The sequence below is a fragment of the Panulirus ornatus genome, chromosome 3, assembly GCF_036320965.1.
Source record: "Panulirus ornatus isolate Po-2019 chromosome 3, ASM3632096v1, whole genome shotgun sequence".
Classification (NCBI taxonomy): Eukaryota; Metazoa; Arthropoda; class Malacostraca; order Decapoda; family Palinuridae; genus Panulirus; species Panulirus ornatus.
The window spans coordinates 56787133-56793780 of record NC_092226.1 but is presented as its reverse complement, the minus strand read 5'-3'; the positions used below and the strand labels follow the sequence as shown (position 1 = coordinate 56793780).

At 46.8% G+C, this 6648-nt stretch overlaps 1 protein-coding gene across 1 annotated transcript in view; it reads left to right on the top strand.

Annotated features, from left to right (window-relative positions):
* Positions 1–6648, top strand: part of LOC139762752 (UDP-GalNAc:beta-1,3-N-acetylgalactosaminyltransferase 2-like) — a 217968-nt gene that overhangs the window by 960 nt on the left and 210360 nt on the right. The window lies entirely within an intron of this gene.

The window sequence follows — 6648 nt, the reverse complement described above, 5'->3', positions numbered from 1 at the left end:
AAAGAGCGCCAACACAATGGGTAGGGTTGCTGCTCTGAGTTGCCGGGTGACGTCGGCTGCGAAGGGAAGGGCTCTGAACCCACAAATTTATCTGGTTCAATGATTGTTGGTAAAGTCCCAAGGACCACCTCTCAGATGACGTCATCCGGTCTACTTCAGCAGCAAACCCAACTTTATGTTCTCTATTTGGACCGTCTTCGCCTAGGATGTTGCATTTCAGCATTGACCTAGCTTATTAAAGATTCGCGATATTCACATGAATGAGCCAGCGACGGCCAAGAAGGCAAAAGGTGAAGCGGAAGAGAAACAAAAGGACGAACCTATAAGGTAGGGTTGCTATTCTGACGCTACCAGCTTGACGTCATGAGGGAGGACCTCTCTAATCACAAAAATATCTGTCTCAAAGACTTGTTTATACACAGGCACCGTTATCAGATGACATCAGCCGGGTCTTCAAGCAGCAACCCTTTCTTTATGTTCCCTTTTTGGACCGTCTTCCGCATAGAGTCGCATTTCAGCTGTTGACCGAAGCTTATTAAAGAGGCGATATTCACTGAATGAGCCAGCGAGGCCAGAAAGGCGACGTGTAGTGGAAGAGAAACCAAACAGGACATATTAAAAGTAGGGTTGCTTCTCTGAGGCTACCCAGGGTGACGTCATGAGAAGGGCGGGGCTATGAATCCCACATATTACCTGATCATTGATTGGTCGGTGGAATCCCACTCCCACTAACAGCAACCCTCCTTGATGTTCTCCTGTTTGGACCGTCTTTTACTCTGAGTCGCTTCTTCAGCAGTTGCCCCGAGCTTTTTTTATTAGTTTATTATTACCATAAGGAGTCTTCTAGCCAGCGAGGACAAGAAAGGCCTCCGTGAGCGGAAGAAGAACCAAACACGCACAGACATAAGGTGGGTTGTTACTTTGAGTTGCCGGGGGACTCATGAGAAGGGCAGGGCTCTGAATCCACAAATTATCTGATCAATGATGGTCGGTAGTCCCAAGCCACACTTTCAGATGACGTCATCAAGGTACTTCAACAAACCAAATCTCTCATGTCATTTGTTTGGACCGTACCGTCTACTCAGAGTCGCATTTCTGCAGTTGCCGAGCTTAATTTATATTTTATTACCCTAATGAGTCTTCTAAACCCCGAGGCCAATGAAAGGGCCTCCGAGTTATCGGGATGACGTATGAGAAAGCGAGCTTTGTATATACTACTATCTGATCATTTGTTGGTCGATTCCATGTGCAAGCACCACCTATCATAAGACGTCATCGGGTACTTCAAAGCAGCCACCGTTAACCTCAGTCTCCAGTTTGGATGGCTTTCCGCTCAGCAGTGGCCCTTTTTATTAACCATAACAGTGATCTGTCATTAAAACGAAGCCAGAGAGGCTAAAGAAAAGTCCTGAGCTTACGGGTGGACGTCATGAGAAGGGCGGGGATCTGAAACCACAAAACAATGGCCCAAAAGATTTGGTCGGTCATGTCAGGCCCCGTCTATCTAGATGACGTCAGCCGGGTTGACTTTCACTTGCTGCAGACCCTACTTGTGTTCTCATGTTTGGACCGTTCTTCCGTTATGAGTTATATGTTTCACAAGTTGTCGTTTTTTTTCTTTTTTTCCATGAAAGCAATTGACCAATTTCGCATGAGCAGCGACGCAATGAAAGCCACGTCAGCGGAAGGAAGGAAAAAAAACAAACAGGGACCATCATAAGGTAGGGTTGCTACTCTGAGCTACCCGGGTGACGTCATGAGATGAAGACTGGCTCTGAACCCACTTTATATCTGATCAACGACTGGTCGGCGAGAACTAAATCCCCAACCTCATAAGGATCGTCAGTGCTACTTCAGTGACAGGTAACCCTACTTATGTTCTCTTGTTTGGAATGCCTCTGCTCAGAGTCGCATTTCAGCAGCAATAAAGCCCGCCGTCATTTTCCACATAGGCCAGCGGGACGTCAAACAGGCCACCGTGATCTGCAAAAGGAACCAAACAGCGCAACATAAGTTGGGTTTGCTACTCTGGTGTTGGCCCGGGTGACGTCGTCATGAGAAGGGCAGGGCTCTCTGATCCCATAAATTATCTGATCAATGATTGGTTCGGGAGTCACAAAGACACACATATCAGACGACGTCCACCCATTACTGTCCACTAAACCAAACTATCTTATGTTCTATTTGGACCCTTTTTTACTTAGAGTAATTCTGCAGTTGGCCCTAGTTTTTTAATTTTTATTATTACCTTAAGGAGTATTTCCTAGCAGCGAGGCCAGAAAGGCCTCGTGAGCGGAAGAGGAACTAAACAGCACAACATAATTAGGTTGCTACTCTGTAGTTGCCCGGTGACTCATGTGAAGGGCGGGATTTTGTAACCTATAAAACCCATTGACCATGATTGGTCATGTCCAAGCCCCACCTATCAGATAGACGTCATCCGCGCTACTTCAAAGCGCAAACTCGTACCTAATGTTCTCCTATTTGAACCGCCTTCCGCACTGAGTCGCATTTCAGGCAGTGACCGAGACTTATCAAAGAGTCGACTTTCACATGAGTGAGCCAGCGGGCCCAGGAAAGGCGACGTGAGGGAGAGAAACCAAACAGAACTTCATAAGGTAGGGTTGCTACTCATTGAGCTCCGGTGATGTCATGAGGGCGGAGGCTCTGTTAACTCCAATATAAGTATCTTTTCCAATTGAATTGGTTTATTCCCAACCCGCCTATCAGGATGAGTCAAGCAGGTAACTTCAAGCCGCAACCCTCCCTATGTTCTCCTATTTGGACCGTCTTCCGCATCCAGAGGTCGCATTTCAGCAGTTGACGAGCTTTATTAAAGAGTCGACTTCTCGATGAATGTGCCAGCGAGGCCAAGAAAGGCGACGTGAGCGGAAGCGAAACCTAACAGGGATCATCATAAGGTAGGGTTGCTACTCTGGAGCTCCCGGGTGACGTCTCTGAGGTCGGACTCTGTAATCCACAAAATATCTGTCCCAATTATGGTTATGCCCAGGCCCCGTCTATCAGATGACGTCAGCTAGGTACTTCAACGTAGCAACCCTTCTATGTTCTCCTATTTAAAACGTTCTTCTTTTTTTTTTTTTTTTTTTTTTTATTTTTTTTTTTTATGCACAGAGTCGCCCCCATTTTAGCAGTTGACAGAGCTTATAAAAAAGTCGATATTCACATGTGGAGGCATGAGCCAGCGGGCCAAGAAAGTGCGACGTGAGTGGAAGAGAAACCAAACAGGACAGCATAAAGTAGGTTACTACTCAGAGCTACCCTGTGGACGTCATGAGAAGGACGGGGATCTGCAACCCACATATTCATCTGATCAAAGGTTGATTTGTCGGTGAGTCTCTATCCCCAACCATGATAAGACGTCAAGCCGGCTACTTCAATGCAGAACCCCCTTCTGTTTCTACTTGTGGCGTTCTTCCGCTCAGAGTCGCATTTCAGCAGGATAAAGCCGTGTCTCTTCCATAAGCCAGCGACGTCAAACAGGCCACCGTGATCGGAAAACGAACATAAGAGGCGCAACATAAGGTAGGGTTCCTGTCTGAGTTCGCCCGGGTGACGTCGTCATGAGAAAGGGTGGGCTCTGAATACCCACAAATTATCTGATCAATGATTGGTTCGGTAATGTCCCAAGACCCACCTCTCAGATGACGTCATCCGGGTACATTCACCAAACCTTAACTATTTTACTCAGGGTCCCCGCCATTTCCGCAGTTGCCCAAGTTTTTTTTTTTTATTATTATTACATTATGGAGTCCTTTGTAGCAGCGAGGACAAGAAAGGCCTCCGTGAGCGGAAGAGGAATCATAAACAGCTCAACATAAGGTAGGGTTGCTACTCTCAGGAGTTGGCCCTAGTGTCGTCATGAGAAGGGCGGGATTTTGTACCTATAAACCATCTGACCATATGATTGGTCATCTCACGAGCCCCAACTATCACATGACGTCATCTCGGCTTACTTCAACGCAGCAACCCAACTTTATGTTCTCCTATTTGGACCGTCTTCCGCCAGAGTTGCAATTTCAGCAGTTGACCTAGCTTTTTAGAATACGCGATATTCACAGGAATTGAGCCAGCGGCCAAGAAAGGCAAAGTTAGGGAAGAGAACAAACGACGACATCATAAGGTAGGGTGCTATTCTGGCTACAGGCTTGAGTCATGAGGGAGGACCTCTGTAATCCACAAAATAGTGTCCACTGATTGTTTATACACAGCTCCGTCTATCAGATTGACATCAGCCGGGTACCTTCAACGCAGCATCCCTATCTTTTGTTCCCCTATTGGACCGTCTTCCGCACAGAGGTCGCATTTCAGCAGTTGACCGAGCTTAGTTTAAAGAGTCGATATTTCACATGAATGACGCCAGCGAGGCCAAGAAAGGCGACGTGAGTGGAAGAGGAACCAAACAGGACATCATAAGTAGGTTGCTTCTCATGAGTACCCGGGATTGGACGTCATGAGAAGGGCGGGGATCTGAAAACCCCACATATGACCTGATCCAATGATGGTCGGTGAATCCCAATCCCCACTACAGCAACCCTACCTTCATGTTCTCCTGTTTGGACCGTCTTTTACTCAGAGTCGCATTTCAGCAGTTGCCCAAGCTTTTTTTTATTATTATATTATTACCATAGGAGTCTTCTTAGCAGCGAGGACAAGAAGGCCTCCGTGAGCGGGAAGAGGAACCAAACAGCACAACATAAGGTAGGGTTGTTACTCTGAGTTGCCCGGGTGACGTCGTCTGAGAAGGGCAGGGCTCTGAACCCACAAATTATCTGATCATTGATTGGGTTGTTAGTCCCAAGACCCACCTCTCAGATGACGTCATCCGGGTACTTCTCTCCAAACCAAAACTATTTTACTCAGGGTGTCGCCTTTCAGAAAGTTGCCAAGTTTTTTTTTTTTTTTATTATTAATTACCATAAGGAGTCTTGTAGCCAGCGAGACAAGAAAGGCCTCAGTGAGCGGAAGAGAATCAACAGCACAAATAGGTTAGGGTTGCTACTCAGAGTTGGCCCTAGTGGACGTCATGAGAGGGCGGGATTTTGTTCCTATAAACCATATGACATTGTATTGGTCATCTCGAGCCCCACCTATCACATGACGTCATCGGCTACTTCAAACGCGAGCAACCCCGACTTTTATGTTCTTCCTATTTGGGCCGTCTTCCCGCCCAGAGTTGCATTTCTAGAAGTTGACCTAGCTTATTAATGAATCGCGATATTCACATGAATGAGCCGCTGAGGCCAAGAAGGGCAAATGTGAGCGGGAAGAGAAACAAAAGAACGACATATGAAGGTAGGGTTGGCTATTCAGAGGCTACAGCTTGACGTCATGAGGGAGGACCTCTGTACTCCACAAAAATATCTGTCCAATGTGGTTTTATACACAGGCACCGTTCTATCAGATGACATCAGCGGTACTTAACGCAGCAACCCTTTATCTTATGTTCCCCTATTTGGACCGTCTTCATCCGCACAGCGTCGCTTTTTCAGCGTTGACCGAGTTTATTAAAGAGTCGATATTCACATGAATGAGCCAGCGAGGCCAAGAAAGGCGGTTGAGTGGAAGAGAACCAACAGGACAACATCATAAATTGGGTTGCTTCTATGAGCTACCGGGTGACGTATGAGAAGGGCGGGGCTCTGAACCCACTTATTAACCTGTTTCAATGATGGTCGGTGAATCCCAATCCCCACTCAAGCAACCCTACCTTATGTTCTCCTGTTTGGACCGTTCTTTTACTACGTGGTCGCATTTCAGCAGTTGCCAGCTTTTTTTATTATTATATTATTACATAAGGAGTTTCTAGCAGCGAGGACAAGAAAGGCCCTGTGAGCGGGAAGAGGACCAAACAGCACAACATAAGGTAGGGTTGTTATCTGAGTTGCCCGGGTGAGTTTCATGGAGTAAGGGCAGGGCTCTGAATCCATTAAATTATCTGAATCAATGCTTGGTCGGTAAGTCCCAACGCCCACTTCTCAGATGACGTCATCCAGGTACTTCAACAACCAAATCTTCTTGTTCATCTGTTTGGACCGTCTTCTTCTCAGAGTCGCATTTCAGCAGTTGCCGGCATTATTGTATTTTATTATTACCCATACGGAGTCTTCTAACCCACGAGGCCAAGAAAGGCCTCCGAGTTATCGGGGATGGACGTCATGAGAAGGCGAAGCTTTGTACTATACATACTTTCTGATCAATGATTGGTCGATCATTGTGCAAGACCACCTATCTAAGACGTCTTCGGTACTTCAAAGCAGAAACGTACCTCATGTTCTCTCGTTTGGACCACGGTTTCCGTCACAGAGTGCCTTTTTCTTACCATAAATGTGTCGTCATTTAAGAGCAAGAGAGGCTAGGAAAGGTCTGGGGAAGCCTACCGGGTGGGACGTCATGAGAGGCGGGGGCTCTGACCACACAAATACTGCCAAAGATTTTGGTCGGTCATGCTCAGGCCCCGTCTATCAGATGACGTCAGCCGGCGGTACTTATAGCAGGCAACCCTACCTTGTGTTCTCATGTTACGGACCGTCTTTCGGCTCGTAGTTATATGTTTCCACAAGTTGAATCGTTTTTTTTCTTTTTTCCATGAGCAATTGACATTTCGCATGAGTCGGCGACGTCATG